Source organism: Salvelinus alpinus, chromosome 14 (assembly GCF_045679555.1).
Source record: "Salvelinus alpinus chromosome 14, SLU_Salpinus.1, whole genome shotgun sequence".
Taxonomy (NCBI): Eukaryota; Metazoa; Chordata; class Actinopteri; order Salmoniformes; family Salmonidae; genus Salvelinus; species Salvelinus alpinus.
The window spans coordinates 33,966,244-33,980,709 of record NC_092099.1 but is presented as its reverse complement, the minus strand read 5'-3'; positions in this window follow the sequence as shown (position 1 = coordinate 33,980,709).

The window sequence follows — 14,466 nt, the reverse complement described above, 5'->3', positions numbered from 1 at the left end:
GCTAATCCTACTCTGTCCGTGTCTGATCTGTGTAAACGTCTTGACCGAACCTCCTGGTCTGCTACAAGTGGTGGAGAATGCAGGCACTCTGACAACGTGGTCAGATCAGGGTTGACATTTATGCAGCATCAGCATGGACGAGTTGATAGCTCAGTTCATCTGGGCCCAACAAGCCCAACAGGCTTAGGAACGAACGCTGGAGCAACAGCGGCTACAAAACGTTCGCCTCATTGAGGAAATCAGGAAGCTACAAGGAGGAGCGTCTACAGAATCACATCCAAACCAGTTTTTAATCAAGCTAACAGAAGATGACGACATCGAAACAGCCTGGCCCATCAGGCTCAACTATTCCACAACTGGAGGTTTGTAGCTGACGCATCCCCCCCGAGCCCAGATGAGCGACCTACTACGCGTAACCAGGGGATGGCTCCAAACCGGTGTACCCACCCTCTCCCTCCTAGACAAAGTGGTTCTGGATCGCTTCCTACGGGCACTACCCCACGACATGAAGAGGGCAGCGAGTCTATGCGCGCCCCAGACCTTGGAGGGCCTCCTGGAAGCAGTGGAGAAGCATCAGAACACTCGGGCCCTGCTGAGTGGGAGCCGGGCCAAGTCGGCAATCCATTCGAGGAGTCGGAAGGACAACCCCACTGCTGGGTACCCCGAACCGACAGTTGGCAGGGCCAAAGGACCGCAAACCCATGGAGAGACGGCTGGGGTAGGGCCGACCCGTCACCGACGACCCCAGGTAGATGGAGACCAAAGGAGGTGTTTTGAGTCTGGCGCCCGGGGGCACGTGGCCTGGAATTGCCCTGCTCGAGAGGAGTCGATGCCATCAGCAAGCTCTGGAAGCGAGGTGGATCACGCAGTGAACTACGTCACCTCCTGTTGGGCACACCACGAATCAACTGCACCCATGGTCCCGGTGAAGGTTGACGGACACGACACGGAAGCTCTATTAGACTCCGGAAGTATGGTTACCCTCGTAACCACGAGCCTGCTGGACCAGGAGACCGAACGTGGTAGGGAGATTTCCTGTGTTCACGGGGACACAAAGCAGTATCCAACCGTATGGGCCAACATCGTGACGCCACAAGGGAACTGCCAGATGGCGGTGGGTGCAGTACCCGAGTTGCCGGTACCTCTCCTAGTGGGACGAGATTGTTCACTGTTCGCGGCCCTGTGGGGGCACGAGCTGAGGAAGAAGGTACGAGCCGTCCAAAGACAAGAGCAAGGACGACGCATCGCCTGTGCGACCCGGAAGCAAACGGTTGACCAACCTGTATCTACGGGTCTGGAGTCGGAGGGGGTGCTGGAACCCGACCCCCCTGGGGAACCACAGGAGAAAGAGCCCAGCCTCCCCCTCCTCGATTTCGAGGGGCCAGTCGAGACACCCCCTGGAGGCCAACTGAGGGGACAATTCGGGACGGCCCAGTGGGAGGATCTTAACTTGAAAGCCGCCGCCGCCCAAGTGATAGAGGTAGATGGACAACTACTTCCGGGGGTGAGTGACTGGCGATACCCCCATTTCCAAATCAAGAATAACCTTTTGTATCAGGTGTCGCAACTTCGAGAAGAAAACAGCACGAGGACACCGGTACATCATGGTAATAGTAGACTATGCCACCCGGTCTCCCGAGGCCATTCCCCTACGGGCGGCGGTGTCCAAGGGAATTGCCTGGGAGCTGTTCCACCTCTTTACCCGGGTGGGCATCCCGAACGCGATCCTGACAGACCAAGGTACTGAGTTTATGTCCCGCCTAATGAAAGATTTGTGAGCTCTCCTGCAGATCCGGACCTCCGTCTTTCACCCGCAGATGGATGGGCTCGTTGAGCGGTTCAATAAAACGCTCAAACAAATTCTGTGGAAGGTCATCGAGCAGGACGGGAAGAACTGGGACCAGCTACTACCCCACCTAATCGTTTCAATCCAAACAGTACCCCAGTCCTCCACAGGGTTTTCCCTTTTCAAACTCCTCTACGGGAGGAGGCCACACGGCCTACTGGACCTCGCCAAGGAGGTTTGGGAAGCCCAACCGACTCCCTTAAGCAGCGTGGTAGAGCACGTGGGGACGATGAGGGAGAGGATGACAGCCATATGGCCAGTCGTGAGGGAACATATGGAGAAGGCCCAACGCGCCCAAGCTCAGGTCTACAATCGAGGAGCCCAGCCCTGAGAATTCCAGGTGGGAGACAGGGTGTTGGTCTTGATCCCCACGGCCGAAAGTAGGTTCCTGGCAACATGGCATGGGCCCTTCGAGGTGACGAGAAGCTGGAACCTGTCAATTTCCGCATACGGCAGCCCGGGAGACGGAAACCCCAACAGATTTACCACGTGAACCTGTTGAAGAAATGGCAAGAGAGGACAGCCTTGGCCGTGTTATGGTCGGGACCCAGGACGCCAACGGTACAAGTGGTGGTCCCGAGCAATGAGGACCTCGACCCAGCCCAGAAGCAAGAGCTCAGGGAGCTCGTCGATCAGAACACGGCGGGCCGCACGACCCTCATTGAACACCACATCCGTACCCGGCCCGGGAAAACGGTACGAATAAGGCCATATCGGATTCCAGAGGCCCGAAGAAAGGCAGTGAAACAGAAAGTGGAGGCTATGCTGAGGATGGGGGTTGTTGAAGAGTCTCACAGTGCATGTTGCAGCCCCATCGTGTTGGTGCCCAAACCGGACGGTAGCCTGCGCATCTGTAATGATTTCCGGGGTGTGAACGACATAAGCTTGTTCTACGCCTACCCCATGCAGAGGGTGGACGAGCTCATCGACTGATTGGGAAAGGCCCGGTACATCACCCCAAGAAATGCAAACTAGTGTTCGAGGAGGTGGAGTACCTGGGGTACTAAACTCATGACTAAACGTTTTGACCCAACCCCCTGGTCTGCCACACTACCTATAGAGTTTTCATCTGTATTTTTCGTAGCTGTTTACATACCACCACATTCAGAGGCTGGCACTAAGACAGCATTGAATGAGCTGTATTCCGCCATAAGCAAACAATAAAACGCTCACCAAGAGGTGGCGCACCAAGTAGCCGGGTACTTTAACCTGTTATGGCTGCAGCCCGACGTCAGCCCGACGCCGGTACACCTATGACAACATCCAGCTCAAGTGCAGGGCGCGAAATTCAAAATCTATTTTTTTTTAATATTTAACTTTCACACATTAACAAGTCCAATACAGCATTTGAAAGATAAACATCTTGTCAATCCAGCCAACATGTCCAATTTTTTAAATGTTTTACAGAGAAAACACCACATATATTTATGTTAGCTCACCACCAAATAAAAAAGGAGGACAGACATTTTTCACAGCACAAGTAGGATGCAAGTAGCATGCACAAGCCAACCTAACTAACCTAGAACCAACCTAAATAACCTAGAAAAAACTACCTCAGATGACAGTCCTATAACATGTTACACAATAAATCTATGTTTTGTTCAAAAAATTTGCATATTTTAGCTATAAATCAGTTTTACATTACTGCTACCATCATAGCTACAGTCAGAAATCGCACGGGAGTAGCCAGAGAAAATACAGACACCAACGTCAACTACTAATTACACATCATAAAACATTTCAGAGAAATATATGGTGGATAGCTAATGAAAGAGAAAGATCTTGTGAATAGAGCCAATATTTCCGATTTTTGAAGTGTTTTACAGCGAAAATACAATATATCGTCATATTAGCTTACTACAATAGCTAACATCACAACAGCATTGACTCAAGGCAAACGGTAGCATAGCACAGTTCGACAGATATATGAAAAAGCATCCCAAATTGGGTCCTTATCTTTGTTGATCTTCCATCAGAATGTTCTCCAAGGGGTCCTTTGTTCAGAAATGTCTTTATTTCGATCCAGAACGAACAATTTCCCTCTTGAATTAGCAAGCACACTGGCAGTGCGACGCTAACCTCTCCATCTTGAAAAAATTCTTGCGTCGCATCACGTCTAAAGTCCAGAATACATTTCAATAATATAATTAAACTATATTGAAATAACATACTTTAGGATGATATTGTGACATGTATCAAATAAAATCGAAGCCAGAGATCATATTCACCTTTACAGAGTGTTTTCCAGGAGCCGAGTCCAGGTCCTACTTCGCGCCCAGAAAGAAAAATAAACTGCGCAACACTCACTCCAAGAGGTTGTGTTCAAATCCAGGATGAGATAATCAAGTGATTTCTTCTCTCACTTCCGCATGACACCCAGAGGAAGGCGTATGACGTGTTTCTACAGTCCTAAGTGACATGCCCTTTTATAGACAAGGGCTTGAAGAGCGACATCGATTTTGGAAATCTCACTTCCGGATAGGAAATGGGCTGTAAAAAAAGTTCTGTTCTACTTAGAGAAATAATTAAAACGGTTTTAGAAACTAGAGACTGTTTTCTATCCAATAGTAATAATAATATGCATATTGTAAGAGCAAAAATTGATTAAGAGGCCGTTTGAAAATTTGCACATATTTTCCAGTTTTTCAATACGCCCCCTGCAGCCATAACAAGTTAATGCAGGGAAACTTAAATCCATTTTACCAAATTTCTATCAGCATGTTAAATGTGCATACAGAGGAAAACATCTCTGGACCACCTTTACTTCACACACAGAGATACATACAAAGCTCTCCCTCGCCATACATTTAGAAAATCTGAACATAATTCTATCCTCCTGATTCCTGCTTACAAGCAAAAATTAAAGCAGGAAGCACCAGTGACTAGATCAATAAAAAAGTGGTCAGATGAAGCAGATGCTAAGCTACAGGACTGTTTTGCTAGCACAGACTGGAATATGTTCCTATCAATCATTGTCTTCATCAATAAGTTAATTGATGACGTCATCCCCACAGTGACCGTACATACATACCTCAACCAGAAGCCATGGATTACAGGCAACATCCGCACTGTGCTAAATGCTAGAGCTGTAGCTTTCAAGGAGTGGGACTCTAACCCGGAGCTTATAAGAAATCCCGCTATACCCTCCGACGAACCATCAAATAGGCAAAGCGTCAATACAGCACCAAGATCGAATCGAACTACACCGGATCTGACGCTCGTCGGATGTGGCAGGGCTTGCAAACCATTACAGACTACAAAGGGAAGCACAGCCGAGAGCTGCCCATTGACACGAGCAAGTGTCTTCACTGACATTTTCAACCTCTCCCTGTCCGAGTCTGTAATACCAACATGTTTTAAGCAGACCAGCATAGTGCCTGTGCCCAAGAACACTAAGTAACCTGCCTAAATGACTACCGACCTGTAGCACTCACGTCTCTAGCCATGAAGTGCTTTGAAAGGCTGGTAATGGCTCACATCAACACCCTTATCCCAGAAACCCTAGACCCACTCCAATTTGCGTACAACCCCAACAGATCCACAGATGATAAAATCTCTATTGCACTCCACACTGCCTTTTCTCACCTGGACAAAAGGAACACCTATGTGAGAATGCTATTCATTGACTACAGCTCAGCATTCAACACCATAGTGCCCTCAAAGCTCATCAATAAGCTAAGGGACCCTGGGACTAAACACCTCCCTCTGCAACTGGATCCTGGAATACCTGATGGGCTGCCCCCAGGTGGTAAGGGTAGGTAACAACACATCCGCCACGCTGATCCTCAACACAGGCCCCTCATGGGTGCTTGCTCAGACCCCTCCTGTACTGTTCACTCATGACTGCACGGCCAGGCACGACTCCAACACCATCATTAAGTTTGCCGATGACACAACAGTGGTAGGCCTGATCACCGACAATGACGTGACTGCCTATAGGGAGGGGGTCAGAGACCTAGCCGTGTGCCAGGACAACAACCTCTCCCTCAACGTGATCAAGACAAAGGAGATGATTATGGACTACAGGAAAAAATGTACCGAGCACACCCCCATTCTCATCGACAGGGATGCAGTTGAGCAGGTTGAGAGCTTCAAGTTCCTTGGTGTCCACAACACCAACAAACTAACATGGTCCAAGCACACCAAGACAGTCGTGAAGAGGGCACGACAAAACCTATTCCCCATCAGGAGACTGAAAAGATTTGGCATGGGTCCTCAGATCCTCAAAAGGTTCTACAGCTACACCATCGAGAGCATCCTGACTGGTTGCATCACTACCTGGTATGGCAACTGCTCGGCCTCCGACTGGGGGACAAGCTTCCTGCCATCCAGGACCTCTATACTAGACAGTGTCAGAGGAAGGCCCTGAAAATTGTCAAAGACTCCAGCCACCCTTGTCATAGACTGTTCTCTCTGCTACCGCACGGCAAGCGGTACCGGAGTGCCAAGTCTAGGTACAAGAGGCTTCTAAACAGCTTCTACCCCTAAGCCATAAGACTCCTGAACATCTAATCAAATGGCTACCCAGACTGTTTGCATTGCCCCCCTCTTTTACACCGCTGCTGCTCTCTGTTGTTATCATCTATGCATAGTCACTTTAATAACTCTACCTACATGTACATATCACCTCAACTAACCGGTGCCCCCGCTCATTGACACTCTACTGGTACCCCCCTGTATATAGTCTCACTATTGTTATTTTTCTGCTGCTCTTTAATGACTTGTTACTTTTATTTCTTATTCTTATCCATATTTTTTTTAAACTGCATTGTTGGTTAGGGGCTCGTAAGTAAGCATTTCACTGTATGTGTTGTATTCGGCGCATGTGACTAATAACATTTGATTTATTCCCTCCCAGATATGCCCTCCTAGACACAAGAATGACAAAACAACCAACAAAAATGCGTCAACTCCTGCAGCTCTGTCGCACGCTGGGGCTGTACATAGTCAATGGTAGTCTTCGAGGAGACTCCTATGGTAGGTACACCTACAGCTCATCCCTTGGCAGTAGTACGGTAGATTACTTTATCACTGACCTCAACCCAGAGTCTTTCAGAGCGTTCACTGTCAGCTCACTAACAACCCTTTCAGATTAGAACAAAATCACAGTCTACCTGAAAAGAGCAATACTCAATCATGAGGCATCAAAGCCAAAGTAGGAAAGTAGAAACCTACCAAAAAACTATTAGGCAAGAACAAGTTAAATCCCTTTTAGACAACTTCCTGGACAAAACATTTCACCGTAATAGTGAAAGTGTAAACTTGGCAGTAGAAAGCCTAGACAGTATATTTGACCTTTCAGATTCCCTATCATATCAAAAAACGTCAAGCAGACAACCTAAGAAAATGAACAACAATGACAAATGGTTTGATGAAGAATTCTAAAACCTAAGAAAGAAATTGAGAAACCTATCCAACCAAAAACATAGATACCCAGAAAACCTGATTCTACTGCTTCACTATGATGAATCACTAAAACAATACAGAAATACACCTCGGAAAAAGAAGGAACAGCACGTCAGAAATCAGTTCAATGTAATTGAAGAATCCATAGAATCTAACCACTTCTGGGAAATTTGGAAAACTCTAAACAAATAACAACATGAAGAGTTATGTATCCAAAACAGAGATGTGTAGATAAACCAATTATCCAATATTTTTGGCACTATAACAAAGACCAAACAGCAAAAACATATACATGATCAATTACAAATCTTAGAATCAGCTATTAAAGACTACCAGAACCCACTGAATTCTCCAATAACATTGAATGATCTATAGGACAAAATACAAACCCTCCAACCCAAAAGGTCTATAGTGTTGATGGTATCCTAAGTGAAGTGATAAAATATACAAACCACAAAATCCAATTGGCTATACCTTAAACTCTTTAACATTATCCTCAGCTCTGGCATCTTCCCCAATATTTGGAACCAAGGCCTGATAACCCCAATCCACAAAAGTGGAGACAAATTTGACCCCAATAACTACCATGAGATATACAGTGGGGAGAACAAGTATTTGATACACTGCCGATTTTGCAGGTTTTCCTACTTACAAAGCATGTAGAGGTCTGTAATTTTTATCATAGGTACACTTCAACTGTGAGAGACGGAATCTAAAACAAAAATCCAGAAAATCACATTGTATGATTTTTAAATAATTAATTTGCATTTTATTGCATGACATAAGTATTTGATCACCTACCAACCAGTAAGAATTCCGTCTCTCACAGACCTGTTAGTTTTTCTTTAAGAAGCCCTCCTGTTCTCCACTCATTACCTGTATTAACTGCACCTGTTTGAACTCGTTACCTGTATAAAAGACACCTGTCCACACACTCAATCAAACAAATTCCAACCTCTCCACAATGGCCAAGACCAGAGAGCTGTGTAAGGACATCAGGGATAAAATTGTAGACCTGCACAAGGCTGGGATGGGCTACAGGACAATAGGCAAGCAGCTTGGTGAGAAGGAAACAACTGTTGGCGCAATTATTAGAAAATGGAAGAAGTTCAAGATGACGGTCAATCACCCTCGGTCTGGGGCTCCATGCAAGATTTCACCTCGTGGGGCATCAATGATCATGAGGAAGGTGAGGGATCAGCCCAGAACTACACGGCAGGACCTGGTCAATGACCTGAAGAGAGCTGGGACCACAGTCTCAAAGAAAACCATTAGTAACACACTACGCCGTCATGGATTAAAATCCTGCAGCGTACGCAAGGTCCCCCTGCTTAAGCCAGTGCATGTCCAGGCCCGTCTGAAGTTTGCCAATGACCATCTGGATGATCCAGAGGAGGAATGGGAGAAGATCATGTGGTCTGATGAGACAAAAATAGAGCTTTTTGGTCTAACTCCACTCACCGTGTTTGGAGGAAGAAGAAGTATGAGTACAACCCCAAGAACACCATCCCAACCGTGAAGCATGGAGGTGGAAACATCATTCTTTGGGGATGCTTTTCTGCAAAGGGGACAGGACGACTGCACCGTATTGAGGGGAGGATGGATGGGGCCATGTATCGCGAGATCTTGGCCAACAACCTCCTTCCCTCAGTAAGAGCATTGAAGATGGGTCGTGGCTGGGTCTTCCAGCATGACAACGACACGAAGCACACAGCCATGGCAACTAAGGAGTGGCTCCGTAAGAAGCATCTCAAGGTCCTGGAGTGGCCTAGCCAGTCTCCAGACCTGAACCCAATAGAAAATCTTTGGAGGGAGCTGAACGTCCGTATTGCCCAGCGACAGCCCCGAAACCTGAAGGATCTGGAGAAGATCTGTAGGGAGGAGTGGGCCAAAATCCCTGCTGCAGTGTGTGCAAACCTAGTCAAGAACTACAGGAAACGTATGATCTCTGTAATTGCAAACAAAGGTTTCTGTACCAAATATTAAGTTCTGCTTTTCTGATGTATCAAATACTTATGTCATGCAATAAAATGCAAATTAATTACTTAAAAATCATACAATGTGATTTTCTGGAATTTTGTTTTAGATTCCGCCTCTCACAGTTGAAGTGTACCTATGATAAAAATTACAGACCTCTACATGCTTTGTAAGTAGGAAAACCTGCAAAATCGGCAGTGTATCAAATACTTGTTCTCCCCACTGTACATCAACAGCAACCTTGGGAAAATACTCTGCATTTTCATTAACAGCAGACTTGTACATTTCCTCAGTGAAAACAATGTACTGAGCAAATATTGAATTGGCGGTTTACCAAATTACCATAGGACAGACCACGTACTCACCCTGCACACCCTAAATGACAAACAAACCAAAACAAAGGCAAAGTATTCTCATGCTTTGTTGACTTCAAAAAGGCTTTTGACTCAATTTGGCATGAGGGTCTTCTACACAAATTCATGGAAAGTGGTGTTGGGGGAAAACATACAACATTATAAAATCCATGTTCACAAACAACAAGTGTGTGGTTAAAATTGGCAAAAAACACACAAAAAATTCCACAGGGCCTTGGGGTGAGACAGGGATGCAATTTAAGCCCCGCATCTCCCACATACAGTTGAAGTTGGAAGTTTACATACACCTTAGCCAAATATATTTAAACTCAGTTTTTCACAATTCCTGACATTTAACCATAGTAACAATTCCCTGTCTTAGGTCAGTTAGGATCACCACTTTATTTTAAGAATGTGAAATGTCAGAATAATAATAGAGAAAATGATTTATTTCAGCTTTAATTTCTTTCATCACATTCCCAGTTGGTAAGAAGTTTACATACACTCAATTAGTATTTAGTAGCATTGCCTTTAAATAGTTTAACTTGGGTCAAATGTTTCAGGTGTAACTGAGTCTGGTTTCTACGCCTCCTTGCTTGCACACGCTTTTTCAGTTCTGCCCACACATTTTCTATAGGATTGAGGTCAGGGCTTTGTGATGGCCACTCCAATACCTTGACTTTGTTGTCCTTAAGCCATTTTGCCACAACTTTGGAACTATGCTTGGGGTCATTGTCATTGGAAGACCCATTTGTGACCAAACTTTAACTTCCTGACTGATGTCTTGAGATGTTGCTTCAATATACCCACATCATTTTCTTTCCTCATGATGCCATCTATTTTGTTAGACCGTGCTTCACGGTTGGGATGGTGTTCGTCGGCTTGCAAGCCTCCCCCTTTTTCCTCCAAACATAATGATGGTCATTATGGCCAAACAGTTATATTTTTGTTTCATCAGACCAGAGGACATTTCTCCAAAAAGTACGATGTTTGTACCCATGTGCAGTTGCAAACCATAGTCTGGCTTTTGTATGGTGGTTTAGGAGCAGTGGCTTCTTCCTTGCTGAGCGGCCTTTCAGGTTATGTTGATATAGGACTCGTTTTACTGTGGATATAGATACCTTTGTACCTGTTCCTCCAGCATCTTCACAAGGTCCTTTGGTGTTGTCCTTGGATTGATTTGCACTTTTCGCACCAAAGTACGTTCATCTCTAGGAGACAGAACGCGTCTCCTTCCTGAGCGGTATGACGGCTGTGTGGTCCCATGGTGTTTATACTTGCATACTATTGTTTGCACAGATGAATGTGGTACCTTCAGGCGTTTGGAAATTGCTCCCAAGGATGAAAGACTAGTGGAGGCTACAATTTTTTTGTCTGAGGTCTTGGCTGATTTCTTTTGATTTTCACATGATGTCAAGCAAAGAGGCACTACATTTGAAGGTAGGTCTTGAAAAACATCCACAGGCACACTTCCAATTGACTCAAATGATGTCAATTAGCATATCAGAAGCTTCTAAAGTCATGACATAATTTTCTGGAATTTTCCAAGCTGTTTAAAGGCACAGTCAACTTAGTGTATGTAAACTTCTGACCCACTGGAATTGTGATACAGTGAATTATAAGTGAAATAATCTGTCTGTAAACAATTGTTGGAAACATTACTTGTGTCATGCACAAAGTAGATGTCCTAACCGACTTGCCAAAACTATAGTTTGTTAACAAGAAATTTGTTGAATGGTTGAAAAATGAGTTTTAATAATGACTCCAACCTAAGTGTATGTAAACTTCCGACTTCAACTGTATATATATCAATAAATTGGCAAGGGCACTAGAACAGTCTGCAGCACCCGGCCTCACCCTACTAGAATCTGAAGTCAAATGTCTACTGGTTGCTTATGATCTGGTGCTTCTGTCTCCAACAAAGGAGGGCCTAAAACAGCACCTAGACCTTCTGCACAAATTCTGTCAGACCTGGGACCTGACAGTAAATCTCAGTAAGACAAAAGATAATGGTGTTCCAAAAAAGGTCCAGTTGCCTGGACCACAAATACAAATTCCATCTAGACACCGTTGCACTATAGCACGCAAAAAACTATCCAAACCTCGGCCTAAACATCAGCGCCACAGGTAACTTCCACAAAGCTGTGAATGATCTGAGAGACAAGGCAAGAAGGGTCGTCTTTGCCATCAAAAGGAACATAAAATGTAACATACCAGTTAGGATCTGGCAAAAAATACTTAAATCAGTATAGAACCCATTGCCCTTTATGGTTGTGAGGTCTGGGGTCCGCTCACTAACCAAGAATTCACAAAATGGGACAAAAATCAAATTTAGACTCTTCATGCAGAATTCTGAAAAAATATCCTCAGTATACAACGTAAAACATCAAATAATGCATGCAGAGCAGAATTAGGCCGATACAGAATCCAGAAAAGAGCCATTAAATTCTACAACCAACTAAAAGGAATTGATTCCCAAACCTGCCATAACAAAGCCATTGTCAAGTGCACTCCCTCTCCGGCCTCTAGATCACCAAGCTGCTCGTTAGGGCGCACACCTGTCACCAGCGTTACGCGCATAATGACACTCACCTGGACTCCATCACCTCCTTGAATACCTGTCCTTATATGTCACTCCCTTTGTTTTTTTCCCCAGTCGTCATTGTTGCTGTTTCATGTCAGTGCGCTGTTTGTGTTTCTTGTTTTGTTTAATTAATTTATTAAATGTATTCACTCCCTGGACTTGCTTCCCGATTCTCAGCGTAAATCGTTACAGCCGTCACCTACATAGAGTAGGAGAAGAGTCCCCTAAGAAAGCTGGTCCTGGGCCCCTTTCACAAACACAAACAGAGCCCCAGGACAGCAACATAATTAGACCCTACCAAATCATGAGAAAACAAAAAGATAATTACTTGACACATTGGAAAGAATTAACAAAAAACAGAGCAAACTAGAATGCTATTTGGCCCAAAACAGAGAGTACAGTGGCAGAATACCTGACCACTGTGACTGGCCCAATATTAAGGAAAGCTTTGATTATGTACAGATTCAGTGAGCATGGTCTTGCTATTGAGGTCATGGTAGGCAGACCTGGCTCTGAAGAAAAGACAGGCTATGTGCCACTGCCCACAAAATGAGGTGGAAACTGAGCTGCGCTTCCTATCCTCCTGCCAAGTGTATGACCATATTAGAGAGACATATTTCCCTCAGATAACACAGACCTGCAAAGAATTTGAAAACAAATCACATTTTGATAAACTCCCATATCTATTGGCGTGAAATACCAGTGTGCAATCACAGCATCACGATTTGTGACCCATTGCTACAAGAAAAGGGAAACCAGTTGAAGAACACACACCATTGTAAGTACAGCCAATATTTGTTTATTTTCCCTTTTGTACTTTAGCTATTTGCACATTGTTACAACACTGTATATAGACATCTGACATTTTAAATGCCTCTATTTTGGAACTTGTGTCAGTTTAATATTTACTGTTCACTTTGTTTATTTCACTTTTGTTTATCCATTTCACTTGCTTCGACAATGTAAACATATGTTTCCCATGCCAATAAAGCTCCTTGATTTGAATTGCATTGAGAGAATTGGAGAGGGAGAGAAAGGAAGAGAGAGTACAGGAGAAAGAGAGCGAGAGGGACGGCAAGAAACAGAATGAGAGAGGGACAGGGGGAAGGCAAGAGGAGAAGGATGGGGATTCTAAATTAGGCTTATAGAACAGGAAGCCATCACAGGCCCTATGTCAGCTTATGTAAACATTTGGTTGTGTTTTCCCCAGTCCCATTGGTCATTTGTCATTCTGCAACCATCATCATCTCCCAGGCCTGGCCCTACACTCCCAGATGGAGGGATGGTGTTCATGAACGACACAAAAACAGAGAAAGGGAGAGTAAGCACATACATCATGGACCACTACTGCATGCTGTCTGTGTACAAACACAGGGGCAACATTAACAAACTGTCTGGGCCTCCCATGAGCAAATTAAACATTCCTGTGAATCTTGTACTGTGTAATGAACTGTGTGTGCCGTTTCAGCGGAGTTCGCTGTGGTCTGCTGCCTTACAGCACCGGCTTGAGCTCTGCGATTATTCCTGTTCACTATTTAGGAGCGTAAAAATAGCAAATCACTGTGTGTATCCCTCATGGAAGTGATTATGTTTCTGTTTCAGCCAGGCCCAAAAGATAAGGAACTGTCATGTGTATGTATCTTCCTTCCGAAAACCTCAGCCTAAAAGAAGACTGTGGTACAAGCAGCTTTTAGAACTACAGTATACTGTCGCTTATCTACACGTGGTTCATTTAATCACATTTCTGACAACTGTAACTATCATTCATGCTTAAATGACAATAATACTTTGTCACTTAGATTTACAGTTAAATGAATCAATTAATGTAAACAATTACTTTTGAGATTGACCCTAAATGTGTTCAATGTCAGAAATGATCATTTTAAGAATTAATTTTGACATCAAGGGCATGTCTAGACAACCAGGCATTCCCGATAAGAGTAATTATGTCATTGCTTAATGATAATGTGTAGATTAATAAAACATTTAATTAATTCAATTGATATAGAACAGTGGAAAATGCCGAATCTGCAAATATGACTTTATCAAGACATCATTCAGTTTAGATCTGTATTTACAGATGAATTGTAGGGGTGGTAGTGTTTCCTGGTCAGATTGCATGGTAAGGAAACATTTCTGACCCTATTTTCATTCTATATTTTCCCATTTTTTTACATCAGCTATTTTTTGTCTATTTGAGTTGCAAAATATGGGGCAGCCATGCAGCTAGGGGAAAATATTCGATATTTCATAATATTTCACCATGGACAAATATTTCATCAGCAAACCGAGTAAAGAGG